General features: G+C 38.2%; 1 protein-coding gene across 2 annotated transcripts in view; it reads left to right on the forward strand.

Moving 5' to 3' along the window:
- The window catches only part of EVA1B (eva-1 homolog B), an 897,639-nt gene that overhangs the window by 586,593 nt on the left and 292,902 nt on the right, over window positions 1-18,144 (forward strand). The gene's annotated exons all lie outside the window — the stretch shown is intronic.

Consider the following 18,144-nt stretch of genomic DNA (forward strand, 5'->3'; position numbering starts at 1 on the left):
ATATCCAACTGATCCTTAACCCCAACAAGACAAAACTACTACTTTTCTCCCCAACCAAATACAAACCCACACCCCTCTTTTTCACTATCACTTCCAAAAATGGCACCACAATCTCCCCCTCCCATCACACAAAACTCCTTGGCATTGAAATAGATAATGACCTCCACTTCGATGTCCACATCTCCCAAACTATTAAGAAAGTACATAAAAAATTAGGAACACTGTATAAACACAAACACTTCCTAACAGACCAAGCACGAATCACCCTAGCCCAAACCCATCTTCTGTCTACACTACTGTATGCATCTCCTCTCCTAACCCGCATTAAGAAAACAGACATGAACAAACTAGAGTCATGTTACAATAAGATTGCAAAATTCGCCAATAACTCTGTTTTTCGTAGCCATCATTGTCTTGCCCTAAAAGAATTACAGTGGTTAGAACTTCCTCATTTAATTAGTTTCCACCAACTTGTCCTCACCTACAACATCCTAAAAAATCCCCACAAGACTCCAGCCTTGAACCAACTACTTAAACAATACTCAGCAAACCGTCCACTCCGCTCATCCAACAAAACCCTGCTGCACATAACTCAAGCCAACAACACTGCAGGAAAAGCTCTATTTGCTCATACCATAGCAAAGACATGGAATAATCTCCCCCAGAATATCTCCTCAGCTCCATCTATCTCACTGTTCAAAATATCACTTAAATCACACCTCCTGTATTCCTGGCTCTGTCCTTGCATCACATAAATGCTTTCCTGCTCTACCCAAATACTTCCGACCCACTCTACATCCTGCTTTCTATCTCTATACTACAGTACTAATTTCTCCTCAAAACTGGCATACAGTGCCTTCCTGGGCTCATGCTCAGTCCTGCATCAGCAAAGTTTGTCTGATCATGCTATCATATGTGATATATCTGATGATTGTATTGATACAATGTAGTCCTTTCATTAGTTTTATACAAATCACTTCTTCATATTGTTTTTTATATCTTGTATTATAAATAATATCTAGTATTGTGTATATTACCTCCAAACATGTAGCTGTATTAGTGGAGCTTTTCTCCCCGGGACTCCACTGTAAATGGACCTCTGTCCAGTCGGACTTTCCCGGTTAACAAATGTAAAATAAATAAAATAAAAAAAAATAAAATTTGGCAGAGCTTTACCATACAGGCCTGTCCTATTCTTCCATCAAGATACATGCATCAGCTATTTCTGCAGAATACAGCTTCGATCCTCCTGTCTTCTCGCATCCTCTACTCAGGCAGTTTCTGAGAGGAATTAAAAATGTAAAACCTCCTAGGAAACCACCGTTGCCAGCATAGGACTTGAACTTTGTGCTAGAAAAATTGACACTCCCCCCTTTCGAACCAGCAGCACCAGCAGAACTTCAACACTTATCCTGGAAAACTGCTTTCCTGCTGGCAATTACCTCAGCAAGAAGGGTTTCTGAGCTACAGGCTTTAATGGCAGTACAACCCTTCCTAATCTTCCATCAAGACAGAGTGTCCATGAGAACAAATCCTACATTTATGCCTAAGGTGGTATCCAGAGTATCTTTAAACCAGGCTATCCACCTACCTACATTCTTCCCCAATCCACAGAACAGGGGGGAAAGACTGCTGCATACTTTGGATGTACATAGACAGTTACGCTACTACCTGGACAGAACCAAGGGCAATAGAAAAACTGACCAGCTTCTGGTAGCATATGCAACAGGAAGGGAAGGAAAAGCAATTTCAAAACAGACAATCTCCAAGTGGATAGGAAATTGCATCAGAATCAGTTACTCCTACCATGGAAAGCAAACTCCACAGAACATAAGGCCTCATTCTACAAGGGCTACAGCCACTACCACAGCTTTCTTAAGAGGAGTGGCTACCAAGGACATTATAGAGGCTGCTACTTGGACCTCCGTGCATACATTTGCCAAGCATTATAACTTACCTTTATACTCTAGATCCCGAGCAGGGTTTGCCACTGCTGTTTTACAAGGGATCCTAACTACACCATAATTTCTTCTCTTTTCCTCCTCCCCTAGTTTAGCTATGGTATTCTACCCATTTGTAAAGACTGCAGATGCATCCTTGAAGGACATAGTACAGTTTTGTACCTACCATAAATGTAGATGTCCGAGAGGAATGCATCTGTAGTCAGGATTACCCACCCTCCTTCCCCTCTGAGGTACTCCTAGGGTACTTGCCAATCTACAGCTAGCTTGGGGGGGATCTATTATGGTGTATTTGTTTGTATATATGTACATACATGCTTATTTTATGTGTTTGCTCTCTACTATTTAGAAACATTGGCATTTATCCAAATTTAGCCATCCAAGAGGGCACCTGGCATCTGGGGCAAGAAACACTGAGGAAAATGGCGTTGGCTGATGCCTTTATACCCGAATAACTGCCGCAATGACGTCGGGTGAAGTGCGACACCAGCTGAAGCCAGACCCAGACTTTGGAATCCGGCCGACCAAAGGGCTGCCTGACGACAGGACAACCCATTTGTAAAGACTGCAGATGCATTCCTCTCGGACATCTACATTTATGGTAGGTACAAAACTGTACTTTTCATTTACAAGCAAATCAGACTGGAGCAGTGAATAAAGAGTGTTGTCAGGAGGAGGGATGCCATGCATGTAACATTCTCACTTAAGGAAAGGGAGGGGAGGGGCTGGGGCCCTAACTGCTGATAGGAGGGAATATGGAAGGGCACAACTCCATTTGCCACAGTTGTATATGGAAACTTGAGAGTGCCCCTTCTTTTCAGGTTGTCAAAGGTATGCTGATTGCTCCTAGGGCAGGCCAATGGCCTCTAAGAACACAAATCACTGTTATGGGCCTTGGATATAAAAACATAAAACCATGATCACCTCTGTGATGGGAAATAGGGTTGGCCTGGACACATCTTGCTACTAATATGAAAGTGGGGGTAGTGGATAGTTGGACGCTGAGTGATGTCAGGATAGATGTAATTGTTCTTGGTGAAGTGTTGCTCTAGAGGGTCTGTAAGCCATTTTTTTCTATTATACTTCATTAGAACATCCACTGAGAGCACAGGGAGCTATGAACTACATATCTCCATCTGTTGTAAATGTCTTTGTGCTTTGTATACCTTAAATGTTAGAGTAACAAAAGAATGATTGTGTGTGGGTATTTATGAATTAGACTTCATCATGGTTTCTTTTCCATTTGGCATCAGCATGGATTAAAATGCTTGTGACAAGCATGAAAGGATCATTAGCCTTCATTACAAAATACTTAACTTGAGTGGCATTAGCAAAACTCCACCCTAAAATTGAAAAACAAAATCATTATACTTTGATGTTCTATGTGCATTAAGTACATCAGAATTATTGTATTCATGTTTGATTCCATTTAATTTCATATACCCCCCAAAAGGCCTTTGTGGGAACTGCAGTACTACCATGACTGTTTTTTCACTTCATTGTCCATTACATTTGGACTTCTGTAAATATGACATAACCTAGACATCATAAATAATTTCCCTTTCATTTATTTATAATGACAGCGGTGTAAATGAATACCTTTTTAGATAGCCCATGGAAACAAAGTTAATGCTTCATTTAACTGGGTTACTTCATATTTGGTTACTTTGTAAAAGCCTTTGGTCTATTAACATTTTATTCAATATGCAAGAAGTAAAGAAGTAGGGGATTATTAAGATTTCAAAGCTGTAGTCCTTAAAATACTCTAGATCATTCGTCCTCACACTCTGACAGGTTAAAAAAGCTGACAGCTTTGTGTATTCATGGTAGACTGAAGGTTATCACTTGAAAGCGTTTGTAGGGCAAATGACAGCTGACTATATATTTAATATCATGCATAATTTAATAGTAAAATGGATAAAATTAAAATGTCACTGTCCAAAAATGATAGTATTTACCAGTTTGTATATGTATTGCTGCAGTAATGTTATTCATGTGAAGATTTATCCAACAACCAACTCTCTGTTAAACATATTTCACTTAAGTTTTTTATAGCACTTTACTTGACCTCTGAAAGACTGTCTTGGGATGTAAAATTGAGGTAGGGACAAACACTGAAAACTATAAGATCTGTGCTGTCTAACCTACGTCATGCAAGATGAGGCAAATTCCTTTCTGAAACAATATGAGATCTGAAAGAAAAAGAAATGGGAGACCTTTGTGATATGTGACAGGAATTAAATGGAAATGAAAGAAGGGTTTTTGAGCACTTATCAACATTTAAGTGATGATATAGGGAGAAAAAATAACTTTGGGATAAGGTTAACATAGTTTAGGATAGGTTTTCTTTTAACTGTAGGCTCCATTCCATTGGTTATTTATTTGGGTACTTGTACTTCAATTTCAAGTTCGATTTTATTATAGTGTTTATTATCTAAGTACTTTACATCAATAGCAATAAAGTACTAAAAGGAGTCCAGATTGCAAAAATTAGACATCAAAGCAGTAATAGTTGTGAAAGTAAATTAAACATAATAAAGGGATAAAATGTAAATTAGATCTGTAATGCAGAGAAAACTGTGTATAATATATAATTATACCCTTAAAAGTAGCTAAAGATTAACTATTCCCTAAAATATTTGGGTATATCCTTCGCTCACCCCCAACAAGAGCTAATAAAGTGTAATTTGTACAAAACTTGGACTAAAATCACTGAGGATCTCACAAGATGGAAGAGTTTAAATCTTTCTCTTCTCTCAAAAGTAGCTATTATAAAAATGAATATTCTCCCCAAACTTCTTTTCCACTTCTTCACTCTTAACCAAAACACCCCAAACACTTTTTTTCAAAAATAAATGTTGCACTAGGAAAGTTTACATGGCACCCTAAAAATGTTCGAATCAGCTGCAATAAACTTACACTTCCCAAAGATAGAGGAGGATTGGCCCTTCCGGACTTTCTGTCATATTACCATATAATTAATGCCAGTCGTATTACATACATTGCTAACTTCCAACAAAAAAACAAGGACTGGAACCCCTTATGGATAAAAATGTACAATGCCCATATAAAAGCGTATAATCTCAATCCTAGAGCAATTCTCTTTCTTAACAATAAAACTCTTAAAGAGCATAAAATTCATCCTATATTAATAAAAAACATAAATGGGTTCCAATCACTGATAACTTCCCTTGGCTTGCGACACTCCCTAATGATGGCCCAACCAATTCATCTTAATCCAAATCTTAAATTGGGTAACAGCATGCTAAATCTTGATAACTACCCTCTCATTAAGAGCTGTACAGTCTGGGACTTCTCAGTTAAAGACTTATCATTTAATGAAATCATGTACTCTTTGGCAGTGAACAAGAAATACTATATAATAATTAAACAAATATTTTACCTAATTTCTTTGATCATTGATACAAGGTCGGCTACCCCCACAGAGTACCATCTTTATCAGTCTCTAATAACCCAACTTCTATCAAGGTTGAAAATGCTTTCCAATGTCTATAGTCTAGTAATAAAAATAAAATACCAAGACAAGTTATTATTTTCTAAATATTGGGATGGAAAAAACAAGGAAATTACACTTAGCCAAAAGCTTGATGCGATTGATGCTACAATAAAGTTAACCCCTTTCAAAAAACTAATTTATACCCAGTTCATGATAAACAATAACGCATATCACACTCCAGCATTCCTAAATAAAATTAACCCAAATACCTCACCTTTTTGTCCAACTTGCCCTAATTCTGTTGCAGATATACTTCACATTTTTTGGTCCTGTAAAAACGTGTATAAACTCTGGTTCTCCTTAAGAGCACGACTGGAGAAAATGGGTTACATTAAGTCAACTCTATCCTGGGAAATGGCGCTGTTAAATATCTATCCAAGTTCGTTTAAACCTGAAATTAAATGTATCATTGTGACATTGTGTGCATTACTCAAAACTTACATTACCTTAAACTGGATAGACAGAGCCAAAATGTCCTGGAAGGACTTCCAATCGATGGCTGTAAAATATGTTTTGGCAAGTAAACCAAAAACTACAAGCAAGAAGAAGTTAAGTTACTTTCAGAAATATTGGAATAACCTTCTAGATGTTCTTAATCAATATCCTACTTAGGTTGTTCCCCTTTTCTCCTCCTTTTATCTGTAATTTCCTCTTCTCTTTATTATTTATCTCCAGCAGAACCCTTGAAAGACTACAATTATCGCGACCCTTTAGGATATCTTTTCTTACATTTGTGCAGGCAATATATTCTAGTTTCCTTATACTAACTCCCTATCATTTAGTGACAGTCGCTTGTATATATTGTATATAGTTAAATCAAATATGTTTTAGGAGTACTGATATACCTTCACACACCTGCATTAACAAATACCTCCCAGCAAATCCTGTCTACACTTTATTTTTTTGTTTTTACTTGGCTAAGAATCCTATTTACTTGATTAAAAGAAGCTAAATAATTCTTTTTGTTATATCAGTATTGAATGTACCTCTTCTTAAGCAGGATTGTATGAAGATTTTTCACTTATCTGTTTTGAACCTGTTTGCATTGTGTGAATTATTGCTTTGTCTTTGTGTTTCTAAAAATGCTAATAAAAATCAGATTGAAAAAAAAGTAGCTAAAGATGGTCCAACAAGATGACAGTGGAAGACAGATATTAAACTAGCCCTAAAGAGAAGAAGGTCTCAGGGCATAAAAGTATCAGAAGTAAAATGTCAATGATAGCCATAAAAAAACAGCACTGAGATAATGTGTGGTTTGGTATTGTGACAGCTGTATATATATATCATACCTTTTGCAGGAAATTTCAGTGAGCAAAATATCAAGAAAAAAAGTGTTAGTGTTTACAAGTAAGCATACCATTAGAATAATGCCTCTGAGGACAGTTTGATTTTAGTTGTGATGGCTTCTATACTGACAATTTTATTTATAGTTACTCTTTACTGGCTGGATTACTCTCACTAGGCTAATAACCTCTTCTCATGGGAGACCCCAAGTGATATTTATACTAGTAGGAGAAATTTTGCAAAGGCATCAGCAAAATTCTCCTGCTCTTCTACCATTGATTTAGGCAGATGAGACCTCAGTTTAATGTCTTATGTGAAGGACGACACACTCAGGAATGCAGCACCCTCCTTATGCTGCACTGCAGTGTCAGCAATCGATCTACCTGGGAATAGAACCCAGAATCCTCTGCACCAAAGCTGAGGATACTACTTGTACCAATGACACTGCAATGTACCTCATTTGTGTAAAGCATGTATTAATAACACATGTGACATGAAAGGAGGGCTACTGTACAGAAAGAAAAAATTATACAAAAATATTGTTTTTATATTTGATGGTCTTAAAAAAATGAAAAAGGTATGTAAACTCAAAGAGTAAGATTATGTTTTGGACAAAAAGGAAAAAAAAAGTTCTGCATATATAGGATTGGGATAAGTAAGTGTACTTTACATACTGAAGGGTACTGTAATGGTGTAAAGCAGGTTTCATATTTTTCCAGTAGTACTATTAGCTTTTTGTTTAACACAAAACATCTTTATTGAATTATCACTTACGACATAGACAGTTATACATTTATATTAATGAAAACAAACCATATTGACAGATTTTCAGCTGCAAATAGTATACATCATATATAATCTTCTATACAGTTATTGTCAATTGAACATTACATAGCTCATTCAGTTCCTGCCTCCTTTTAAACCTCATTCCTCCTCCAAAACATTATTGTGCATGTATTGTTCCCACAATTCCTATGTTCTATTTAATTTGATCTTACCCTTTACTAAAGATCTCATGTCCAGTTCTTTTTCCCTCTGTTACTATATTCACTACTTCTGCTTTAGACATTTTATTTCCATTTTTTGGCAGCCACCAGAATTACACTCAACAAGGCCTTATTATGTCATAGCAATTCAGATTCTGTGTCACAGCTAAAAAAAAAAATCCTTAGTTACATTGCTTTGCTCAGTCAGTATTTCTGCAGGGAATTATTATACTCCAAAAAATATGTTCCATCTTTTCTCCTCATTACACCTCTAACATTTGCAATCTAGGAAAAATTATTTGGAGTCTGTCTAGGGTATAAAAATGCAAACATTTCGAAGCAAAAATCCTAAATCTTCTAGACGTGGTTGATTTGTGAGTCATACATATATCCTATCATTGTTTCTTTTATGGATTTCGTATCCAGTCACTTTTTCCTATCCTTTCTAACCTCTTCCTATTGATTTCTGTAGTTATCATGCAATATTTTATATACCCTTGTAATTATCCATTTTTAACAGCAGCAGCTTCAAGGCTAGATTGAACTAAAACATCTTCCAGTGCTGGTCTTTCAATTAGGACCCCCTATCCCTTTCTCTTTGCTTATACTATGACATCAGTCTCTAGCCTGTGATCCAAATGTATTCTTGGCTTCTTCCCGTTCTGTTACCTTTCCTTGTCTAATTTTTTACTCCCAGTACCTTGGTTTCTTTGCCAGTTTTCAGCAATAAATTCCAGCCACCTCTTGCCTATTCTCTGTACCCCTAATTGCAGTCATCCCTATGATAGATTTGCTGTTTTGTAACAATTTTTTTTGCTTAGTTGTTATTCATAAATATCCATACAGCAATATGGAGTCTTGGTGTTTTAATGTTTCTGCGACTTTTGAGCTGAGTCCTGATTTCTGCTCACTGTTTGGTAGAGTCTGCATGTTTGATTCATGTCTATGTGGATTTCTTCTGGATACTCAACTTATGTTTGACCACCCCCAAACACATAATGAATGATTGGTTCTCAACCATCCATATATAAAGAATAGTGTACATATTCTTGTCCTTGGGGTCTAGATCGTGGTTGTATAGGGTGCATGAGGATCATGATTACCCATTTTACTGTCCAATTAAAATGTGTGTACATTAAAAGCATATCAAATACCTGTTCATAACTGCAAGTGAGGTTGCTTGTGTGACAATGTGTGATTTTCTGTGACTGGTTCAGTAGGCTGGAAAGATGTTATTATGTGCTGCATCTGTTTATTTTATGCATACTCCAAAATTAAAATGTTTTGTTTTTAAATCATTTTGTCTTACTAAAAATGACTTTGCAATCCTGCAGGAAGGTTTGACTCAAATAAATAACTGGTGTCAAAATCATAGTCTGAAAATAAATTCCAAAAAATGAAAATTGTATCCTTTGGGAAATCGTCTATCACAGGGAACTACGACATTGACAGTACTCCCCTAAGAGCTGACCCGGTTGTTTGGGATATGAGAACTTATGTGGACAGTGACCTAACTTTTGAAATATGTGTCTATGATTGTAAGAAAGTCCTATATTGCATAGCTTATAAACAAAGGGATTGTGTCCAGATCTAGGAATGTCATTGCCCCCTTTACTAAACCCTCATTAGGCCATTCATTAAATATAATGCCCCCTTTGGCATGTATCTGTCCAGACACATGCAACAACTAGAACACCCAAAGGGATACCTTACTAAAAGGTACAGGGGAAAGCAACATGTCCTATATGGACTGAAGAAGCCTTGTCACTATACTCAGCATCTTACAGACTGCTAAGTGTTGACCTGTGGCTGGCATGTAAAGCATCCTCTTTCCCATTACTGATGAACTTATTGCACATCAGCAAGTCAAATGACATCAGAAATACTTGGCCTAGGGATCTAAACCTCTTGTATAACATCAACAGAGTACTTTGTATGGACAGGTATATTTTGCAGAGGATACTACTGCTGTGGAATCATGGATTCTTCCCCAGTGCCTTTTCCTTACTAGGAGGAAGTCAGAAGTCTACCTGAGTTGCATGTTAACTACTCTTGTATGTGATCTTATGACTGTCTCTCTTTCTGAACCATGTGTTGGCTACTATGAAGCCATTTCCAGATAGAAGTCTAGAATGGCTTCTCCTTCTTTATTCTTATTTCTTTATTGCCCCACCCATGTGGACCCAGGCAATCCTCATATCCTGTTCTGTCTGTCCCGATATGTGCATTCAAGTCACCCATTATTAACACCAATTCATGTTGCCCTGCTTTATCTAGTAGGTCCTGCAACTGCTGTCTGAATGCACTCTTTTCCTCACTGTCACAACCCTGCAGTGGGGTATAGGCTGAGATTATGAATACTGCCCTATCATTCCACTGGAGTCTGACTGCCTTGAGTCTGTCATTAATTCTGATGATATCCTCCACCTGAGTAGTAGACTCTAGATCTCAAGCCAAGTTGCTTTGCTGCACATCCCTTCCATGTCGTCTCCTGGATACATAGAATGTCCAGCCTCCTCCATATCATCATGTCATCCACTTCTAAGTTGTGTAGTGTTAGTGAACCCTCATTAAGCATAGAAATTCTCAGTTCATGTTGGTTTTACGTCCAGCTTTTGCACAACTGAGATATCCCAGGTAAGGCAACTAGACACCATCCAGCCAGTAGCTTATTGACCCAGGGCTGCTGGGCTTTATGGCGGGCACACACTGGCCAATAGGGGCACATCTACCCCTCCCACTGTTAGCATGGGTCCCTGGTGTCAGTCAGAGTAGGCCAGGTCCTAAACCAACTTAACAATGGTAACTACCCATGCCCATTTTTGGTGACATTAGTCAACATGACAGAACCACCTAGAGCCATATATTACACCATCAAGTGGCTAGCCCTGCCACAGGGTGCAGTCTGTGATCCGTGTTCTCCTATCTTGAGCATACTGTGCACCACAGTAGATGCCCAAAGCAGTTGATCTGTACAACTCTTCCCCTTATAGGGCACCATGTAGAGTCTGTGCTGCTGCCCAGAGCTCCATTCATTGGAGAGTTTGAGATGGAAACACTCAGCATGTTTTTCAGACATGGGAGAAACCCCACGGAGACACAGGGAGAACATGCAAACTTCAAACTGGCATTGGTCGAAGGCCAGGATTGAACCTTGTGCATGGGAGGTGAAGACCTTAACCACTAAGCCATCTGGTCTCTTGTAGAATCATGGCAGAATCCATGATTCCAAAGTCATCCCCAGTGAAACAGTCAGCCCACAGCATAAACCAATAGTTGCCACAATCAGCTGCAAACAGTGGTCAGAGAAGGCTCTAAGGTCAAGAGAGACCAGGCTGAAGAACTGGAAGTTGACTGGAGAGAAAGTACAACAGTTCAAGGAATTACTCAGGGCTCTAGCACCCCAAGAAGAGGAGGAAATAGGGTGAGTTGAAGAAGAATGACAGCACCTAAAAAAAGCATGTGTTAGGGCTACAGAAAAGATATGTGGCCGAGCCAGATATGGAAGTAAGGTACATAAGGAAAGCTGGTGTGGAATGCATTAGTCCAGGAAGTCATCCAAAGAAAAAAGGAGTGCAGGAAGTAGTGGGAGGCAGAAAAGACTGACCAGGCTAGGAAGGACTACTGGTTGGCTAACAAAGAAGCTAAGAAAGAAGTTGCAATAGCAAAGAATAGGGCATTGAAGGCACTCTAATAACTTCTGGAAACTGACTCAGTAAGGGGTACAAAGAAACTATATCAGGTTGCAAGGCAAAGACAGAAAGATAAAGAAGATAGTCAGACACCGTTCATAAGGGATGTCAGCAACAACCTGCTCACCAGCCCAGAGGACATCAAAGGCAGATGGAAGGAGTATTTCCAGCTGCTTCTGAATGAATAAAACCCTACAGAAGCTGTAGTGCCTCGGAAAAAGCCTACGATGAGAGAAAATGAGGAGCCCACCCTAGAAGAGGTAAGAACAGTACTAAAGAAGATCAAGTCAGGGGAAAGCAACAGGCTCAGATGAGGTCACAGCAGACATGATAAAGATGCTGGGTGAGATAGGGGGAAAATGGCTCCTGAGGGTACTCATTGCAGTGTGGAGAGAAAGGCATATCCCAGATGACTGGAGAATAAGCATACTCATGCCAGTGTACAAGAACAAAGGGGACATCCACAACTGTGGGCAGTACAAGGCATCAAACTCCTATTACATTGCATGAAGGTTCTGCAGATGGTGATTGATAAACAGATACGCAGAGTAGTAGAATGTAAGATGGGAGATGAGCAGTTTGGATTCAGATCAGGATGCAGCACAACTGACCCGATGTTTGCACTGAGACAGTAACTTGAGAAGAAGATAGAGATGAGGAGAGAGTCCAACTGGGCATTCCTAGACTTGGAGAAAGCATATGACAAGGTCCCAAGAAAGCTGATCTGGGCAGTACTGCGGTGGTTTGAAGTCCTGGAAAGATTGGTAGAATTAGTGCAGGCTATGTACAAGGACCCAATGATTCAAGTACAAACAGTGTTCGGCCTCATAGAGGGGTTCACAGTGGGTGTGTGTACATCAGGGTTCAGCTCTGTGCCCACTGCTGTTCATACTGGTGATGGACTACATTAGCAAACAGGTTGGAGGGGACGGATCAACAAAGCTGCTATATGCAGACGATGCGGCAGTACAGGCAGATTCTGAGCTAGAACTTCAGCAAAGGATAGGAGAATGGAATGCAAACCTGAAGGCACATGGGATGAAACTAAGCACATATAAGACAGTGGTAATGGCAGCAGATTGGGGAAATCAGAAGAAGCTGAGAATAGAGATAGAAGGGAAGATTGTGAACAGGTAAACAGCTTCAAGTATCTGGGAGGAGTAGTTGATTAGAAAGGTAGTCTGAATGAAGACGTGAAAGCTAGAATCAGAGGGGCTGCAGCCAACTGGCATAGAGTATCTTGTATAGCCTAAGACAAGAATGCCAAAGAAGCTGAAAAGTAAGGTGTAGAAAACAGTGGTGCGACCAGTATTACTGTATGGTACAGAAACCTGGGCAGTAAAGGGAGAACAGCTGAAGAAGCTAGAGATGATGGAAATGAAGTGCCTGAGAAAGGTGATAGGATGCACACTGTGGGACAGGCGAAGAAATGAGGACATAAGAGCAGAAGCCAAAGTAGCTCCAATTGCAGAAAAGATCAAAGTGAACAGATTACAATGATTTGGGCACATGTGCAGAAAAGCAGAAGACAATCTGGTGAGGGAGATTTGGGACAGACAGGAAGAAGGTAAGAGGAAGCGAGGACATCCAGCAAAGAGGTGGATGGATTGTGTAAAAGAAGATCTGTGACAGGCATGAGTGTTGAAGAAGGCAGGAGTGTGGCACTGAATCAAGACAGTTGGTGACAGTTAACACGATACCCCGACCCCATGTAGAAAAATGGGAAAAAGAGGGCTGATGATGATGACTTCTGCTGTGGAACAGACTCCCCATCCACATAAAACAAAAGTTAATACCTGTCCATTTTCAAGGTCAACTTAGCTCTATGGATGGTAAACAGAAACGTTTCCCTAGGACTACCTTCTGTACTACTAATGGACAAAGGCAGCTCCTAAATGCTTTATCCCATGCATGAGTCCCCTCAAGTTATCTATGGTATGATCTCAGGTATTCTTATTAGGGGTAATATATAATTATCAACAATGGGATGAGTAAGGCCAGTCTATAACCAAAAGGGATAGGTTATTTTGAGCACAAAAAAGGGAAACTGGCTGGGCGTAAATGGCCCACAAGAGCAGCTAGCCTAGTACAGACCTATGAACCTATCAAAGGTTAGAACATAGTTTCTATCATTAGACATTATTTATCCTAGGTATTTGTTGCTGTATTTTAAATGCTCTGTTTTTATCTGTCTGCATTGTCCCATTTCTTTGCTCTGATCATTCCCATGTCCTAAAAATGCTTTTTAACATAGAGTTATTGTGATTAGTCTCCAAAAGTCCTAGAAGTAGTCTGTTTGCTATTTCCTGTTCTAGTAAATATTCCATAATGCTGGCATTTATTTTATTTTTTAAGCATTAATTGACATATCTGAAAAAAGAAATGAATACCGAAACTGGTGACCAGACTGTTTATTGCTCCAACACAGAATAACTAAGCACTTTCGCCAAATATAAATCAGGCTTCTTCAGAGTTGTTCAGGTTAATACAATCTAAATTATTAAATATTATGTCATACTAATAGCGAATCACTTGCTTAGTTCACCCATATTTGGTATTCATTTATTTTTTCAGTTTTTGTTGGTGGTCTTTTTGGCCATTTTTTGTTTTTTATTAATTGACATATCCCTTTCTTTAGAAAGTTGCTAATGCAGGAACTGGACCTTCAGGAGTCATTATGACAGAAATGTCATCTCAGTACTTTGTCCAAACTTTAAAACCACATCCTTCGATAAACTGTGGAAGAAACATTCCTATAAACCAAGGAACTTTAACTTTTCTACTCAGTTACAGTTTTGTACTTAACCCTAGGGTGCAAGGATTACTACAAATATTTCTATCACAAAATTGTGATCTTTTTCTGTACTTGATGGATTATGCCTACTCAAGTCTAAACAACTTTAGACTAAACTGCTCAGTTGTAACTCCAGAAAACTGGAAGCTCAAGTACTCAGAATCTCTGTGCACATGTATTTATACCTGTTTAGGTGTAAGTAAATACATAAGTAAGATAAGCACACCAAAGTATTTGTCTTTCTTGACTGAGAAAGTCTATCTGAACAAAGGCCCATTTTTAACTCAGGCTCGGGGAGAAATGTTTCAGCAGATTATATTTACATTTGCAATTTCATGTACAATTACTTTATATTTTATAGCTGTACAGAAAAATTACATTAAAGTAATGAGAAAATAATATATTTATATGAGTAAACAACAGTAAAAGTGCATTTTCAGTAAAAACACATCTTTGACCACATTTCAACAGAACTAACATCTCAGATAACAAGACCTAGTGAGTTTTGTGTCAGTGACAGTACAAATAAGCAACCCAGTGGGCTATGCTAGGCATAGGGACAGAGGATAGAAAAGTATCTTGTCTGATACATATATCATGAGGTAAGGGCTCAGAGGTAAGAAGGTGGAGAAAGCAAGAGATTCATCTATGAGAGGAAAATGATTTACTTAAGACAGAATGATTATTTGGAAAGTGTTTTAGATATAACTATAGGTTAGAGCTGGTTAGGTAGGAGGAAGTTATAGGAATAGAAGAAGCTTTGGATATTTTTTGATAGGTGTGAAAGGTAGGATATATGGATGGGGCATTACTTCAGGGAGGTGAAGTAAATAATTGGTTGAGGCATTCTAATTGAGAAAGGAAGAAGATGAAAAGTCTGGCTTGGGAGCAGTATGTGGTAAATAAGTAAAATGTCTCAAGTAGGTGGGGAGCATAGGTTATTGGTTAAGCAATGTCTTCCAACTTGGAAGTGCTTCTTTCAGTTCCAGCTCAGTTGGGATGATGCTCTGGATCTTAGAGACATAGTGAGAGTACCTGAATTCCACTGATGAGGTATTTATTTGTGATTAGTAGGAATGGTTTGATTGAATGGAGGTCTCTGGTTGGGGAGTAGTGCTGCAGGGTATATTTTAGTTATGGGCATTTTTGGATAATGTATGAGTCTGTATGTAGTAGTTAGCTGTGAGTAAGTTATGGAGTTAAATGACTCTAGCCAGTTAAAATGTTTAGGTACAACAATGATATGGCCTATATATACGATTGGCACCAAACTGAGCTACCTTGTAGCAGCTGAGTTTGGCTTTATGAGTATCATATGTGTTTGCAAGGATAGGGAAAGTATATAGGAAGGCTGGAAGATGCTAGGTTGAGGCTAATATTTTCCTTGCTGTGTCAATAAGGTATTGTTTGGCTAGAGTTCTTATATGTCTTTTAATGGCTTGTCATTTGTGTTGGTCATATCTGAGATTGTCATCACTTATAATGCACAGTAACGTGGCTTGGGTTAGTGTTTTGATTTTAATATTAGCAGCTGAAGTTATATTAAAAGATTGTTTTTGATTAAGGTAGTGTTTTGGAGTGAAAAGCTTCAGTTTTGTTTTATTGGGATTAAGAAGTAGGTTAGAATCTTTTAGCCAGGAGTTAACTATGGCAAAAGACTTTTGGGTGTTCTCCTGGAGTCTGGATATCAATAAAGCTATGTATATTAAAGGTGAATCATTAGTATACTGAATAGTGCTAACAAAGTGAGTGGCAGTATGAAGCTTGTTTATGAAAATGCTGAAAAGAAGGAGTCTTCATATAGAAGCTTGAGGGATACCAGTGGTTACAGATAGAAAGGATGAGACATTCTTCTTCCATTTACTTACTTGTCTCCCTTCAGACTGACAGATAAAGAACCATAAAAAGGAGGATTGGGAGACCAACAGAAAAGAAATGGTGTGATACAGTGCCAAATGTTTTAGACAGATCTAATAACGTGGCAGATACTAGTTTGTCATCAATCCTCTGTTGGCTTATAATATTTGTGAAGGTTAGGAGAGTGGTTGTTGTACTACTTTAAGGTCTAAAACCATGCTGAAGTTTGGAGAGAAGGTTATATGAGGTGAGGTGTTGCATATGTTTTGCATGGACACACTTCTCCAGAATTTTGGACAAAGGGGATAGATCTACAATAGGTCTGTAATTATTAAATTCTGTAGCTACACCTCCTTTGTGGAATGGTGTGATATAGGATATTTTCCAAATAGGTGGGACATACTTTTCAGATACCAAACTATTTATTAGGATGGAAACTGGGAAACCTATAACATTGGCAGATATTGTAAGCATTCAGCTGGGAATTCATCAGTGGCTAAAATGGTTATTTTTTTGCTTGTATGTGCTTTCTGGTGGTGAAAGTAGGAACATGTGTGAAATTAAATAGCTGTGACTAGTCAGGATACGATGGGGGAAATGAAAGGGGAGAGGTGGTATTATCATTGATTTGGGACAGTACTGTCCAAATAAAGTAAGAGTTGAACTGTGAGGAGATACAACCTGTAGTATTAGTAGTTGAAGGTAGGGTGTAGTAGCATGCTTAGGATCCAATAATTTACTTACAGATGACCAGAATTGTTTTGGGTTGTTTTGTTGGAGGTTGGCATAAAATTTTGTTTGTGGAGTTTGACATGGTATTTTTTAGTTTTTCTAAGGTGCTGAAAGGTTTGTACTGTGTTTTATGTTCTTTTTTTGTACCAATCTTTTCAGGTTTTGTCTTTTTGAAGATGAACTTTTTTCCTTTGTTAGCCATAGTGCAGGGTTGATTTGACCATTTTGGTAATCACTGGAGCTAGGTTATTAAGAGTGTTAGTAAAGATAACATTAAAATGCATAACAGTATCATCTAGCCACGTAGATTTTAGTACATTCCAAATACATTGTGTTATTGATTTGACAAAGGTTTTTTGGTGATTCTTGTTATATTGTGTATTTGATTATAAGTCATTTGTTTGTATTGGCAATACTAACATGTAACTGCATAAGTAGGAAGATAATCACTTATATTGTCAGGTAATCTTGATGTTTGAAATTTGTGATTCAGTTTAAAGTTGAGTGCTTAGTAGTTCTTTTTTGACTGTAGTGGTGGAAGTGATTAGGTTGGTATAGCCATATAACGTCACTGATTCAGCAGGGCTGTTATTGTTGCTGAGCTGCCTGTCTATCTTGAAGACACCTAGTATAATAGTTTCATGGTGGATAAGGTTGGATAGCAAGTGGATGCTGTCTTCTGCAGTGGTGATGTTATTGCCTGGTGGGATATAAATAAAATATCAGGAGTATTGGTTAATTTGTTTTTTGAGTATATTTCTGTGGCCTTGTCTTTTCTGATATGAATCAAGGCTTGAAAAAACTACACGCACTGCTGGTGAATTCCTGCTGGTGATTTGATACAAAGAAGCAAGGAAAGTAATCTCTTTTTGTGTCTCTGTAGTTGCTTAAACTGATAGAGCTGCTTTCTGTTTTACCTGCTCCAATTTGTTTTCTCTTTTAAGAAATCTGTCTGGCCTGCTGTTTTTGTTCTAAGTGGTAGATAGACACTTAAATTACCCAGGCTGCACATTTCATATGTTTTTTTCCATTGGTAAATTTGTTTCTTGAGTGATACTTAAACACACAGAGTATATTTGTGGCCTTGTCTTTTCTGATACGAATCAAGGCCTACAAAAACTATAAGCACTGTTGGTGGCTCCCTGCTGGTGATTTTGCCCACCCAGCCACCCTCCCATTCCTTGATCTGCTTTTAAACTTGGTAATTTTTAACCTGCCCACCCTTACTGCAAATTGAGCTTTGTAAGCTCCTCCCTTTCTACACTGCTGTTGATACCTTGAATTATTTATTTGCATTTTCTTTTGCTTACTTTGAAAAAAG

The sequence above is a fragment of the Protopterus annectens genome, chromosome 1.part2 (assembly GCF_019279795.1).
Source record: "Protopterus annectens isolate FY-2018-M chromosome 1.part2, PAN1.0, whole genome shotgun sequence".
Lineage (NCBI taxonomy): Eukaryota > Metazoa > Chordata > Ceratodontiformes > Protopteridae > Protopterus > Protopterus annectens.